Raw genomic sequence first — 16,064 nt, 5'->3', positions numbered from 1 at the left:
AAGCAGGAAGGTCAGTCCATCACGGTGACAGGGAGGGAGGGATGCGATGGAAAAGCTCAGGAGCTTCAGCTTCAAATGAAGAGCTTTTATGTGAGGGCAGGAGAGGTTTTGATTGAGAGGCAGCGATGGGAAGCAAGAGGAAGACAACACGTGTGCAGCTTCGGTACTTGCCTAGCCCTGCAGTTCAGGGGAAGACAAGGAATGAACAGTGACCTCCCTGGGGGCCCTAACTTCTTCACCAGGTTATGGGAAACCAATGACTACTGTGTGGTCATGTTAAAAAAAAAATGTTGCTAAAATAATTTACAAGACATATTTTATACTCTAAAATATAAATTTATATAAAATTCAAAAATGATGGCATATGGACATAGAGGAGTGACAGCAACTAAGTATCACCAGGTGTTCATAAGAGAACAAAAAGACCACATAAATAGGCTAAACTGTTAACAGCAATTATCTTATGTGAAGAGATGATGGGTACTTTTTGTCCCTTTTTTCCCATTTTCCAAATTCATGGAAGTGTTTACAAAAGTTTTATACTGAGAAAATTAAAGACGTAAATATGATAATCATGTCTATGAAATTTCAACCGTAATCCACTATCTTCGAGATCAGGGTATCATTTAACAGCCCCCACCAGTGACCCTCTACTCCTCTTACGCAAGTGTCAAGTCAAAACTTCAACCAAGATTCTGATAAATTTGAACTGCATTGTTCTTACATTTGGCACATCAAGGAGATTTTCTTTGACTTGAACGTTTCGGAGAATAATTGTAACCATGACTAATTTAAAAACTTGCATTATTCTGTTTAAAAGCCCATACTTTTCAGGTCCTTTCAAGAACCCACATGTTTCTTATTATAATAAGGAGTAGAGGTTAGAATGGGAAAGGATTTAACACAGCTGTTATTTAAAGACGGCTATGATACAGACCCTTGTTAAAGCAATCTTCTAATATTAAAAATTCTGAAAATACAAAGCAAACCAAAACAACCTCTCGTCTCATCTAAAAATGAATCAGGTTATGCACCAGGAGTCAAGAGAATGTCTCATTTGAAAACAAAACACACTGTCCTGGACATGATATGATTCACCACAGCAAGATGATCTAAAACCCTACAAGATGCATGTTATAATAATGGACTAATCAGGAAATCAGAGTTTTTGTGAGATCAAATGGATGTATCCCACCAAAAGTAAGCTATCCAGCTCCAAAAGTGTTGCTTTTCACCACTGGCCAGCTTGCCTCAGCTCAAATCCTGGCTTTCCTGGCACAAAATCCTATACAATCCCAGGTAATCTTTTTATCCTATGATTGCACCCTATGAGGTAAATTATTTATCTATGAGTCCTACTATTTCTTGAGGCCTAATGTAACGTAATATGTACCAAGTACCCCAGGTACAACCATGAGTACAGGCTGGGCACTGCCTTCAGGAGCAAGAGCCGCAGAAGTACCCATTTAAAAATAGTATCTTTGAGACATAAAGATGTACAGAGGACGTGGGAGAATAAAAAAAGAGTCTGTGAGGTTTTGTTTGTTGGGCTAGTGGGGTGGAGGAGGGGAGGAGGAGGTTCTCAAGCATGTGGCTCAGCGAGGTGAAAAAAGGAGAGTCCAGAGATGAGACCTGGATGGGTTGGAGAGGAAGGATGGGGGAAGGGGAAAAGGAAGATGCCACCAAGCCAGTTCCCTGCTTCCTGACCTGTAGAACACACACCCTTGGCTGGTGGCACAGAAGTCAGAGGGCTGAGGTTGGCCAGGCTGGGGACTGGAGGGGCGGACTGCTTCCAAGGTCGAGGCAACACTGTGTTTTCATTTTCTTTGCGTGATATAAATTGCTGAAACACTACTACAAACTAAAATAATAAAACGGAGTTCCCATCGTGGCTCAGTGGTTAATGAACCCAACAAGCATCCATGAGGATGCGGGTTCGATCCATGGTCTTGCTCGATGGGTTAAGGATCCCACGTTGCTGTGAGCTGTGCTATAAGCCGGCAGGTGTAGCTCTGATTGGACCCCTAGCCTGGGAACCTCCATCTGCCAGGGGTAGGGCCCTAAAAAGACAAAATAATAATAAAATGAATTTTTTAAACTAGGTAAAAAAAAAAGAAGAGAGAAAGAGAGAGAGACACTGAATTAAAGTCAGTGTCAGGGAAAATTAAAGCAGGAAAGGCTTTTGGAGAGGGAAACAGCTTGGCCTTATCTCTGAGCAAACAGAGGGTAGCCAGGGAAAGGCAGTGGAAGTTGGAGGTTCGATTCCTCAACAGAGGAATAAACAGAGAAAGGGGTAAGGAAATGGTTATGAGAGTTGATGGAACTCATAGAGGAGTAACTATGTCCTTTACACGTCCCAGCCGGGTAGTAAATCTCCATCAACACCGTATCTAGGACATGCTCAGTAAGGGGTATGCTAAAGGAAAGGCATAGAAAGACTGACATAAAATGGGACTCAAGACAGGGCCTTAAATAAAAATATAACTTAGAATTAGGAAAAAACTTTTATAATAATAATGGTGCCCAGATAAGGTAAATCCCACTTGCACGATTACATTCAAATTGGGCTTTGATCATTTTAAAACAATAACTTGCTTTCCTAGTTAAGACTAATTATCTATCTAAGCTCCATTAAAAGAGAAGATGAGGATCTAGGAATATAAAATACAATGACTTAAGTTATGAGTTTAATGCGGTATAGTTAGAAAGGTATTTAAAATTAGGTTTCCAGATCTCTTAAGAATTTACATAATCTAAAACATTGTTAACAGTACAGATGCTATGAATAATATGAAAAAAGTGACATCTAATAACAAGAAAACAGTATTGGTTTAATAAAAGATACAGTGAAACTGTGGTCAAATGAGGCAGAATACTGTAGAAGCATTAAAATGTTTAAATGTTCTTATATCCTGGTAGAATGAGACTCCTTTTGTGAAAAACACAGAGAGATGCCAAATAATACATAATATACACATCTTTGAAGGTAGAGCTAAGCTTGAAGTAAAAACAATTCCTAAGTATAAGAATAAAGCTTAAAGCTTTCTTCACCACAGCCTGGAGTCAGTAGATTGGATTTACAGTGCATGGGTAAGAAGACCCAAGTTTGGTTGCATAACAAAATCTCTTTTATCAGTAAAGCATTTCTTTTTCTTTTTTTCTTTTCCTTTTCAGCTGCTCCCACAGCATATGGAAGGTTCCAGAGCCAGGGATCTAATGAGAGAAGTATCTGTGACCTACACCATAGGTGCAGCAATGCCAGATCCTTAACACACTGCACTAGGCCGGGGATTGAACCAGCAGCTCCACAGACAAAAGCGGGATCATTAACCCACTGCACCACAGAGGGAACTCCCAACAGTAAGGGACGTCTTGATTCTCAAATTTAAAATTATAAACACCCTTCTCCCTACCCTGCAATTCCTAGATTATCTCTTCCTTAGATCTACTATTTTTTTTCTATGCTTTATGTTCCTTTCTTTTTTAATGCCTCATTTCATTTTTAATATACCAATTAACATAATTTTGGCATACTATGGCTAGGGACCATCTCTTTTTCAGAATGTAAGCAGCACAAGGGTAGAAAAACTACAGAAAAATCAATTTGTTCATTCCTGATGTGTAGGTCATGCTTTGTATAGAACACTGATAAAAATTTTGAGATGTACTCCACATGCATTTCACTTTTGTATTTTCATATAGGTGATGTCTTGCTCACTATCTAATCTAAGGTTGTATCTTAGCTCTGGTGGAAGGCGGGAAGAGATAGGATGAGTGGTCTTCTTTTGGAACTCTGGAGGATGCGGATTCAGATCCCAGGCCAACATTGTGTGGCTCCAATAGAGAATTAAGTGGGGAGAAGAACTGAGCTATCATCTCTGAGCCTACTTCGATTCTCCCCACCAAGGAGGCCAGAAGGGTGGGTGGTTGAATGCAGAGGACCTATGGATGACCCACCTCAAGTCTGGCAGGGTCTTCAGCAATAGTTCAAGCTGGAAGGGCAGGGACTGGGATAGGTGCAAAGACACAGTGTGGTGGAGAGAGTTGTAAAGGAAAGCTACAGAGCTCTGAGTCTGAATAGTCTTGAGTGGAACCCACCAACTACATTCCTGGGAGCCAAGTCCAACAGAGCGCTCTGCTGCCATGAACACTAAGGAATTCATTGCAAAGACCAAAGGTCTCAGAGGGCAGAGGAAGAATAGTGATTTCTGATCGACATAGCCCATGGCTCAGGCTATTTGGAAAGAATCAAATGAGAGGTTCGGGGATTATGTGAAAAAATGAATATTAACTAAAAGCAAACAAAAACAAGGTATAACAATAAAGTAATTTAAACTAGAAAAAATAATATGACTTGACAAGTTTCAGTTTTCACCGTCTTGAACTCAAACGAAGTAGGAACTTATGAAAGATTTAATACACTGTAGAATGCTACATGCAATATTTTCTTTGCTTAATTGAGTATAATTTTTGACTTCGTTATGTGTATTGAGACAAAATTAGCTACAGATGGGAATATAGATGTTAACAAAAGCTTGTGTGTGTTATATTTTTAATGGGTTTCTGAAAGAAAATAAAGTAGTGAATAATCACTGGTTTTATTTTATTGCCCTAGGGTGCAATCTAAGAGCAGGGCGCTAGTGCACCACACAGCATATAGGCACCACTTCTAAGTCTTGGGCAAGCTTTTATATGAAATATGAATATGGTGCAGGAAGAAAAAGATGGAAGATGGTTCAAGTAAATGTTTAGGAAAAATAGTGGAAAAAAAGGAGTCCAGAGAGAGAGGAGTATGTAGAGTAAGCAGAGGTGGCCACTTCCTCAATTCTGCTCTTCTGAGAGATGGAGAGGACTTCACAGGAAAGGACAACTTCAAAACAGGTTCTGCCGGTGGTGGTGTTGTGTTTACCCTTCCTTAAGCTTTATAACAAACCATACTGCTAAGTGGACCCACCTCCTCCACACAGTGGGGTAATGAAAAGGCTTACGAAAGTAGGGAAGGCAGAACAATTAAGAAAATGTATGCCTGCAGGCTAGTTTTGTGCTCCTGTTATTGTAGTCTAGGTTTACTTTACTTCACATCCACTTCTCAGCCCCAGAAAATTTAAAGTTGGGTTATTGCACGGTTTGAGAAGTTAAACTCTTAAATCCTCAGAGAGTGTAAATTAAGCCTGACCCCAGTGTACATTATTGTGGTTTTGATATATCATTAAGACATCATTAATAATATATACCATCTGAAATTCTTGATTTAGATTTCAGGGGAGCTCTGAAAAAATAAATCTTCTGGCACAGCGAGAAAGCCATATGTGGTAGATTACATATCTAAATCTTGTAAATCAGTAATGAGAAGTTCACTATGCAGTCTACCACAAACATGGCTAAAAACTGGTATTCTCATTGCTATGTTAATTTTAAAAAAGATAAATCAGGGTTCTTAGGCTTCCTATTCAACTTTGCTCACAATTGAAATAACCCCTAGGTTTAATGATGTCATCTGCCTTGGAGATTAAAAAACTGTCATGACTTTAAAAAATAGGTAAGATGAAACATGGTTAAGAAATTTTGTAAAGTAAGTTTAAGGATACAGCTGGAAAATTTTTAGAGTATTCTGATTGCATATAAATCAGGAATTTTGGCTAACACATTTTTATAATGTTATAACGTAATCATATCCTGAAGGCATTAAACAGGGACAATTAAAACTAAAAATATCATGCTACTAAAAGGCTGTATAAATTGCTTTTTTAGTATACGAGTAAAAACGCTGACAGCATGCCTTGATAACTACAAACCAGGTCAAACTTCAAAACAGTCTGATATAATATTCTTTTCACTTTGCCAATTTTTAATTATTTTGTTACTTTTCATAACTTGCTTTCTACACCGTATGGTGTTTTTTATTCAAGTAAAGAAATAATTCTATAAGCTCAAGAAATCTAAAGAATATAATTATAATTACACCACAATTACAAAATCTGATGCTCTAAAATCTCAAATACTAGTATTTAAAATATAGAGTGCTTTACATATCTGTTAAATAAAACATATGTAAGTGATTCCAACTCTAGACGTACTTTTTAAATTGCAGTTTTTAGGTCTATACACTGAGGAGGTTAACAGGAAATGAGAACGAAGATCTTGCTTGCCAAATCAGTAAACAAAGGAAGGGATGTCACAGTTATCAGGGATTGCAGCCACCTGCAAGGGTGAGCCAGTGAGTCCTAAAGAAACTCAGGATGTGAAAACACAAGATACTGGCCCCAGAGAGCTGAGATGCATATCAAAGGAATGATTTCAGGGAGCCCAGACCTTTGCATCTTACCATATACAGAATAGCACTAAATTCCTTAACTTGAGAGAGCTAATTTTCTATTATTAACAGTAATCTTTTGTTCTTTCTGTCCTTTGTTGCAAAACTCTTATAAATCCAGGCTTCCCCCCCGCCCCCCCCCCCGCCTCCTCAGAGCAGTTTTCTCAGGGTTACTTGAGATGCTGCCTCCCAGGCTTAAGTCCTCAGTTTTGTCCACCCAATAAAACATAACTCTCAACTTTTAGGTTGTGCCTATATTTTTTAATCAACATACATAAGCTTGATAAATTTTTCTCAAAAATGATGTGATGTTTTCTAAAATCCTGATGGGAATTCAGTAATACATTTTTCATGGCCTGTTTTCTGCATTAAGTATAAAAAAGGCAAAATCCAGAAAATAAAGTCTTAAAAATTGAGGCTGTCTGTCAAAAAGCCTAGGGTGTAAATCCAAGCATCAATTTTTAGATTTGTGATCATAGGAAAGTTAGTTTTGTTTTGTGAGCCTCAGTTTTCCCAACAGTAAAACTGAGAAATCAGTCATTTTTCTTAGAAATACTAATTAATTTAGATAACATATTTTGAGCATCTGATGGCCTCTCTGAAACATGTTAACCATTAACCTGTAAACTTAGCCTTCTTATTTGTAAAATGAGGCAGCAACCCCTTATGACAGACAACTCCTGAAGGGTTGAAGGAGGTGATGTAGTTTTTTTTTTTTTTTTAAGTTATGGCACAAAGTAGATGCTTAACCTATTATTGTTCACTGACAATGTTGTGTAAGTGCGTAGTGAGCACAAGCTGCACTTCCAGATGCTTATAGTGAAAACACCTCTTAAAAACTACAAGAAGAGGAGTTCCCGTCGTGGCGCAGTGGTTAACGAATCTGACTAGGAACCATGAGGTTGCGGGTTCGGTCCCTGCCCTTGCTCAGTGGGTTAATGATCCGGCGTTGCCGTGAGCTGTGGTGTAGGTTGCAGACGCGGCTCGGATCCAGCGTTGCTGTGGCTCTGGCGTAGGCTGGTGGCTACAGCTCCAATTCGACCCCTAGTCTGGTAACCTCCATATGCCGAGGGAGTGGCCCAAGAAATGGCAAAAAGACAAAAAAGCAAAACAAAACAAAAAAACAAAACAAAACTATAAGAAGAACTTCAGGGAGTTTTCTAAACTAAGTTTGTGCTTCTCAAAGTTATACTCAGCACATTTTAACATGGATATATAGTGTTTAATAGCACCATTAAAACACTTTCTAATATAAACAAAGTTCTATAATTAAAATAAAGCTTTAACAGTAAAGGATCTTGAGAAGAGAAACACCTTAAGAATAACTGCTCTTCATAATAACTCCTTAAGAATTATGTATCCCAGTCTTATCGCTACAACATGTCTTGCCAAAATAGAAATATAGTGTCTGATTTATGTCCTGGCCAGTGTCTAATAATAAGATATACACAAGCAGCCAAGACTAAAACAAGATAAGCTCAGCCTTGCTTTTATTATAAATTGAGGAGAGAGATCAATTTCCTATCAGGAATTCATTCCTATTCAGAAATGCATAGACTGAGCACCCGGGATGCTAAATCACTATGCGATATGCTGAGGACACAGACAAGTGTGAAGCAAGATCCTTGACCCAAGGAGACTGGAAGGAGAGGCTGTAAATGGAATGCAATTTATATGAAAAGTTATACTGAAGTCCACCAAGTTCACGTGTGGTAGAGAGTGAGAGACAGACTAGGAGGTCTAAAGGTGAAAATTCATCAGGGTTCTGATGAATGGGTAGAGTTTGAACAGGAATAAAGGGAAGAGAGAATAACAAAGAGACTGGCTTCGATTTGGAAATTCTTAAACAATACATTGGAACACACTCACTAACACCAGCAATAATTACCAGCTTTTAAAGAAGCTCTTTTGGTTATAAATTCATTTTTCTTTATCTGAGAATGCTCTCATTTCACCTTCATCTACCCTGACCATCCTTCTCTTCAGTATTTCAAAAAGGTATGCCATTCTCCTGGCTTTCATGATTTGCCACCAGAAATCTGCTGTCCTTAGCATCATTGTTCCCCAAAAAATAAAAGGCTGTTTTTCTCTGTCATTTTTTTGTTGACTTGAGCTTTCATTGTTTGATTGTAATATCTCTGGCTTTGATATCTCTGGCTTCAAGTATCTCTTGTTTAGAATTTACTTGGCTTCTTGAACCTGATGGTTTAAATCTTTTGCCAAATTTGAGAAGTCTTCAGTCATATTTCTTCTTTTTGTTGATTTGTGGAACCCATGACAACTGCTCTGATATTTCCCACAGATCCCTGAGGCTCTGTTCATATTTTTTCCCAATCTTCCTGTCTCTCTAGTGCTCATGCTAAATGATTTCTTCTGATGTGACCTTAAGTTCACTGACTCCTTTTCTCCATCTTTGTTATTCTACCACTCAGTATATACAGAGAAAGTTTTTGTTGGTTATTCCTTTCTTAATTCTAATATTTACACTTATATATTCTATTTCTTTGCTAAAACTTTCCCTCTTTCTATTCATTTCAGGAATGTTTGCACTTACTTACTGGAACTTTTTTCCCAAAGCTGCACCCACAGCATAGGGAAGTTTCAAGGCCAGGTTGCAAACCTGTGCCACGGCAGTGACCTGAGCCACAGCAGTGACAGTGCTGGATCCTTAACTCTGAACCATCGGGGAACTCCTGGAACATCTTTATAATTCATATTTTGGTCTTTGTCAGATAATTCTAAAATCTGTGCCATCTCAGAGTAGGAATTTGTTGAGCGTCTATTCCCATGCAAATTGAGATTTTTCCTATTTTTTTTTTAAAGACAGTGTAATTCTGAATTGTATCCTGGACATTTTGAACAATACACTATGAAATGCCTGGTCTTATTTTAATCCTACAAAGAATAGGATCATTTTTAAAAATTTTTTTAGCATAAAATCAACCTAGTTGGGTTTAAGACATAAGTTCCAAATGTCTAAGACTTCCTTGGGCTTTGGTTCCACTGTCAAATTTTCATTGTTAATTTTCAAAGCCTTTTCATTGCTATTCAAATTTAGGCTATGTGTGTCTGGGACTGAGACAGCTCAATGGCTTAGTAGCTCACTTCTCAAAGAAATTTTAGGGTCCTATTCACACATATAAAATTTAGAGGTGAGCAAAGGAGTTGATAAACAATTGCATGGAGTTACTCTTCCCAGCTGCTCCCTCTCTATTACCTCCCTGGTACCTTCCACATCCCTGTGGTTCTCATTTCAGTCCTGCTTCCAGAAAGTTTGGGCTTTAGTTACTTCACCAAGCTGTGTACTTTTCATAACTGTATCTGATTCTAGGTCTGAGTAATAGGACAGAGACAAAAAACAGTGGAGTTCACCTTGCCCTTTTGGAATAAAAACTCTGCGGTTCACCTCAGATTTTTCTTATTTTTATTGCTGTCACTGCTGTCCCCACTGCCACTAGCACAGGACTGCTTGGCAGAGAGGCCAGGAGAAAATGTGGGCAGTGTTTTTTTAAGGGGGGGATTTTCCTCACTTTCTCAGCATGAGGGGACCTTCCGGGGGTCCTTGATTGACTGATTGATTGATTGATTGATTTCTTTTTGTCTTTTTAGGGTCCTCTCATGGCATATGGAAGTTCCCAGGCTAGGGGTCAAATCAGAACTGCAGTTCGCAGCCTATACCACAGTCACAGCAACACTGGATCCTTAACCCACTGACCAAGGCCAGGGATCAAACCCATGTCTTTATTGATACCACTGAGCCACACTCCCCTGTCCTTGATTTAAACTAGAGGTTTTTCCTGTGAGTTCTCTCTATACGTGCCCTAATGACCACTTTAAGTTTAGGAAGAGAGAGAGAAAAATAATAAACTCATTGCTGGTTTGGTGGTATTTCAAATTCTTGTCTTCTTCCCAATCTGCTACTATTTATTTTTTTAAATCCTCAAATAGCTGTTTCACGCTCCCATGTTTAACAGCTGCATTAAACGAAAGAGAAGGGTGGAGTATATTACTCCAGTGTACCTTCAACTACACAGTTTCTTCTCGGCAAAAAGACAGTAAGAACTAGCATCTTGTAGGTTAAAGAAAATTACCTATGGAACTTTATTATTTTTGCAATGCAAATAAAGCATCTTAATAATATCAATATTTTCCATTGTCATTACCATTCCAACCACTTGAGAACCAGAATTGGGAAGACGACGGCAAATCAAAGTGACAACTCTGCTGGATCACTACATTATTTACGTATTAAAGATATAAAGCCTTGTAATATCAGGAAAAGCATTTTCTTCTGTGGGAGTTTATGGAGTTTCTATATGTTTGCCATGAAAAAAAACGATACTCTCTAGTGTCTAGAACCTAATATACTTTGAGGCACAGAATAGGTGCTCCAAAATATTAGAGAAAACTGAAAAAAACATAAAGAGAGAGACAGAGGAGTGGAAAGGAGATCATCTGAAATGAACCAATAAAAATAGAGTAAGAAGGGAGTTACCATCATGGCGCAGGGGAAACAAATCCAACTAGGAACGATGAGGTTGCGGGTTCCATTCCTGGCCTTGCTGAGTGGGTTAAGGACCCGGCGTTGCCATGAGCTGTGGTGTAGGTCTCAAACAGGACTCGGATCTAGCATTGCTGTGGCTCTGATGTAGGTTGGCAGCAACAGTTCCGAGTAGACCCTTAGCCTGGGAACCTCCATATACTATGGGTGCAGCCCTATAAAGATAAAAAGGACAAAAAAAGACAAAAAAAAAAAAAAAAGAGTAAAAAGGACAAAGAAGCACACTTCAAATAATCTTTTTTTTTTTTTTTTTTTTTTTTGTCTCTTTTTTTGTCTTTCTAGGGCTGCACCTGTGGCATATGGAAGTTCCCAGACCAGGGGTCTAACCAGAGCTATAGTCACCCATCTATGCCATAGCAGCTGGGGATCCAAGCCGTGTCTGCGACCTACACCACAGCTCATGGCAACACCATATCCTTAACCCACTGAGCGAGGCCGGGGATCGAACCCACATTCTCATGGATGCTAGCTGGGTTCATTAACTACTGAGCTACGGCAAGAACTCCCATATAATCTTCTACGTGTGTTCCTGACCTTTCAGACATCAAACTTTAGAACATGATGAAGATAATCTTCCTTTTTATATCTGTTATGTCTGAGACTCAGACCATTATAATGTACCAATAATCAATGCTTTGTGGCCATCTGAACTGAAAGAAAGCATGGCTGAGACAAATGGTGTAAAACCAACTTCCAATATATGCAGCAAATGCTCTAATGTTTATTCCCAGTAAGTTTATTAATGGAAGACTAAATAGCTATCTAAATTATAAAAATAACATTATAGCTTAAGATTTCAGAAATACATATTTTTTACCATACACTTTACAATTCTGATTTAGTATGTAAGTTTCACATACATAGTATGTTAGTTTTACATAGTTTAGTATGAAAAACTACGTCTTAAATACGTTCACTAACAATAGAGTAACCACACAGGTAGTTTGGCTGGGGCATCTCATTTTATGCTTTTGTCCAAGCATAATTATTAACCATGTCTCCTGTAACTTTTCAAAGTGTCTTAGTATGAATTATTACATGATCATCATATCAAAAGATGACCATGATAGGCCTTTTTATTGCAAAGCTAGAGTCATACCCTGGCTCAGGCTGACTCTCTTGGGTTTTCTTACTTTCAGTGCTAGAGATCCAAAGATTGGTGCATTTTCCTATATTTTGAGTTGATGCCACCCATTTTACTTCCTTTGACACCAGTTTCCCCACCTCTTTTTTTCTGCTTCACAGGACAAGTGATCACACCCATTTCACTCTAGTGTGCCTTTATTCATCAATGATGAGCAAAAGAAAAGACGTATTATATGTGCAGAACTTGCAAAGAGTGTAGGAATGTAGTAAATCCTAACAAAATCCTCTTGAAATCCTATCACTGTTCTACTGTCCCATCGGGTATGATAAGCGGAAATCTCTTTGAATCTCTCCTTTAAACACTGTTCTTTAAAGAGCATTTTCTTTTTTCTTATTCTTATTCACAGAGGGCCATAAACTGTACTTTGCTCTAAGACAGTCTCATTTTTACCCCAGGATATAAACATCAGTTGATGTATAATAATATGCATCCTCTAGTCTTAATGCATTGGTTTCCTCTTGCTGCTTAACAAATCACTTGAGTACTGTTATGACTGAGAGTGACCCTCATTTATTAGCGCATAATTCTAAAGTTCTAACCCTCATTTACTACCATGTAAGTCTGAAGTATGGGATGGCTTGACTGGGTTCTCTGCTGAGGGTCTTACAGGGCCAAAATCAAGAGGCCATTCAAGCTGGACTCTTAATCTAAAGGCTCTGGGTATAGAACTACCATATAACCCAGCAATCCCACTCTTGGGCATATACCAGACAAAACTTTCCTTGAAAAAGACACATGCACCCATATGTTCAGTGCAGCACTGTTCACAATAGCCAAGACGTGGAAACAACCTAAATGTCCACTGACAAATGAATGGATCAAGAAGATGTGGTATACATACACAATGGAATACTACTCAGCCATAAAAAAGAACAAAATAATGCCATTTGCAGCAACATGGATGGAAATAGGGACCTTCACACTAAGTGAATTAAGTCAGAAAGAGAAAGACAAATACCATATGATATTACTTACATCTGGAATCTAATACACGGCACAAACAAACCTTTCCACAGAGAAAATCATGGACTTGGAGAACAGACTTGTGGTTGCCAAGGGGGAGGGGGAGGAAGTGGGATGCCTTGGAATTTGGGGTTAATAGATGCAAACTATTACATTTGGAGTGGATAAGCAATGAGACCCTGCTCTATAGCCCTGGGAATTATGTCTAGTCACTTATGAGGGAGCATGACAATGTAAGAGAAAGAATGTATATATGTATGTGTGACTGGATCAACTTACTGTACAGTAGAAAATTGACAGAACACTGTAGATCAGCTATGATGGAAAAAATAAAAATCATTTTAAAAAAAGAAAAATAAAGTGAGTTTCATATTAAAAAAAAAAAAAAAAAAGGCTCTGGGAAAGCTTCCATAGCCATTCAGGTTGTTGACATGATTCAGTCCTTGTCTCTACTTTAAAGGGAGAATGTAAAGGTTAAATCTCCATATCTTAAGATTAACTGAAGGACTGTAAAATCCCCCCTAGGAGTACCCAGATGAGCGAATGACTGAATAAGGAGGGTACAGAAATCTTAGGAGTTCACCTTTAGAATTGTGTCTACCACACTAAATATATTACACATGCATTTCTGAGAATCCACATTAAATACTGAGCAGCACTTCATAACATATCTCACATAAATACAATGACTTGGTATCCAAACATGACACTGGTTTATATAAAATTATATATATTTTAGGCTGATGCATTCTTTAATATACTAATCTCTAAGGTACATTTCCCATTGGGTTGAGTGGCAAGAACCCCCTTTCAACTCTGAATCTACCACAGAGCTTGACGTGAGACTTTGAGCATGGTAAATACTCAATAAATGGATCTGACTCCCTTAAGATTTAATTACACTACTAATTCATTTGGAAAGTAAGAGTTATAGAGAAAAATTTAAGTTTATTGTTTTCCTACTCCAAAGGATTGCCAGTTTCGAAATATTGAATATTAAACTATTATGATTTTTCAGTAGAAAATATAGTTTTAACTAAAAGGATATTAAAGTAGGGAGATGATCTCAATAATTTCTTTGAGTATTTTCAGTCTCTGAAATTCTCTGTGCCTTAGGTGCTTCAGGGCAAGAGACAATGTCACAACTGATGTCTAGTAAAAATTAAACAACTTTAAAAAATTGGCTTGACCTCCTCTTCTCACTCAATAAAAATGATTACTTCTGCTGAAATGTGGTTTGGAGAATGTACTGGGGTTTGGAAAGCAAAGTGTGTAGTGATTCTCACATGGACAATGTCAATATAAAAGGGTTATTTAGGAGTTCTCTGTGGCTCAGCGGGTTAAGGATACAGCATAGTCAGTGCAGTGGCTTGGGTCGCTGCTGTGGTGTAGATTGAATCCATGATCTGGGAACTGCCACATGCCATGGAGGTGACCCAAAAAAGGGGGCCGGTTATTTAGGTATGTTTCAATCACTGAGTATGTTTCTTTTTTGATGCTTGTTTCCTAGGTGGTCTATATGCCTGTTTGACAATTTATAAATACATAGAATTGTTCAGAAGTGTACAGAAGAATAAATTATTATTGCAACCTGAAAGATAGGAGACAGTTTATTAATGATACTGAAGCAAGAGATGCAGGGAGCACCAAAGGCATCCCAGAACTGGAAATCTGGGGGTAACAAATGCACAACCTCTCTTATCAACATTCACTAGAAAACATTCAAAGCTGGAAACTCGTATTTATCAACATGTACACGTGTTGGGTCTAAGTATTTACCAATTTTCTATACTATAAATATAAACGGTTTGATAAAACACACACATACATGCATATACCATGACCAATGACCGCCACCATGATTATCAATCATTGCCAGGTTATGGCAGAATTTCTCAGTGTTCTGCAGAATTCCGAGCTGCCAAAGTATCTCTTCAGTGGCTCTTTTAAGATGTTTTTCAAGAGGTCCGCAAAGGCAGAACAGGCAACATTTGCACTAATGGTGCTAAAGCAATGGTGGGAAAAACTGCCTTCACTGTCAGTCATTTTATTTTTCACTGACACTCATTCCCAGGAAGAAAAATGGCAAATACACTTTAAAATGGCTTGGTGAGGGAGTTCCTATCATGGCTCAGTAGTAATGAACCCAGCTGGCATCCATGGGGGATGTGGGTTCAATCCCTGACCTAGTTCAGTGGGTTAAGAATCCGATGTTGCCATGAGGTGGGGTGTAGGTCGCAGACACGGCTCTGATCTTGCATTCCTGTGGCTGTGGCATAGGAATTTCCAGTTCCCTAGCCTGGGAACTTCCATATACCACAGGTGTAGCCCTAAAAGTCTAAAAATAAATAAATAAATAAATAAATAAATAAAATGTCCCAGATGAAGCGGCAATACGTAATGATTTTATTAGATTCAAACACTTGTGTATATACATTTTTAAATATTTTATATAACAATCCAACAGAATGGGAGAAAATCTTTGCATATGATGCAATGGACAAGGGCCTAAATTCCAAAATATGCAAATAACTCATACAATTCAACAACAAAACAAACCACCCAGTCAAAAAATGGGCAGAAGACCTAAAGAGACATTTCTCCAATGAAGACATACATATAGACAATAGGCACATGAAAAGATGCTCAACATCATTAATTATTAGAGAAATGCAAATCAAAACTACACTGAAGTACCACCTCACACCAGTTAGAATGGCCATCATTAGCATGTCCCACAAATAACAAATGCTATAGAGGGTGTGCAAAAGACGGAATCCTCCTTTACTCTTAATGGGAATGTAAATTGGTACTATGGAAAACAATATAGAACTACCATATGATACAGCAATCCCACTCCTGGGCATATATCAGGCAAAATTACAATTCAAAGAGATACATGCACCTGTACATTCATTGCAGCACCATTCACGTGGCCAAGACATGGAAACACCTAAATGTCTATCAACAGATGAATAGATTAAGATGTGGAAGAGTACTCAATGGAATACTACCCAGCCATAAAAAAAGAATAAAATACTGTGTTTGCTGCAACATGGATGGAACTAAGATTCTTATAT

General features: G+C 38.2%; 1 protein-coding gene and 1 long non-coding RNA gene across 14 annotated transcripts in view; both read right to left on the bottom strand.

The window, feature by feature from the left end:
• ADAMTS19 (ADAM metallopeptidase with thrombospondin type 1 motif 19) overlaps positions 1–16,064 on the bottom strand; it is a 467,308-nt gene that overhangs the window by 149,036 nt on the left and 302,208 nt on the right. The gene's annotated exons all lie outside the window — the stretch shown is intronic.
• On the bottom strand, positions 8,559–13,376 carry LOC146405738 (uncharacterized). Its single transcript, XR_014838790.1, has 2 exons — positions 11,361–13,376; positions 8,559–10,908 (listed from the first exon to the last, which is right to left on the bottom strand). It is a non-coding gene; the product is annotated as an uncharacterized LOC146405738 (long non-coding RNA).

The sequence above is a fragment of the Sus scrofa genome, chromosome 2 (genome assembly GCF_054392235.1).
Source record: "Sus scrofa isolate SSC_HxYL_T2T_F1_AM1 chromosome 2, Sscrofa_HxYL_maternal_Yorkshire_Landrace_v2.0, whole genome shotgun sequence".
NCBI lineage: Eukaryota > Metazoa > Chordata > Mammalia > Artiodactyla > Suidae > Sus > Sus scrofa.
This window is presented reverse-complemented; position numbering and strand designations above follow the sequence as displayed.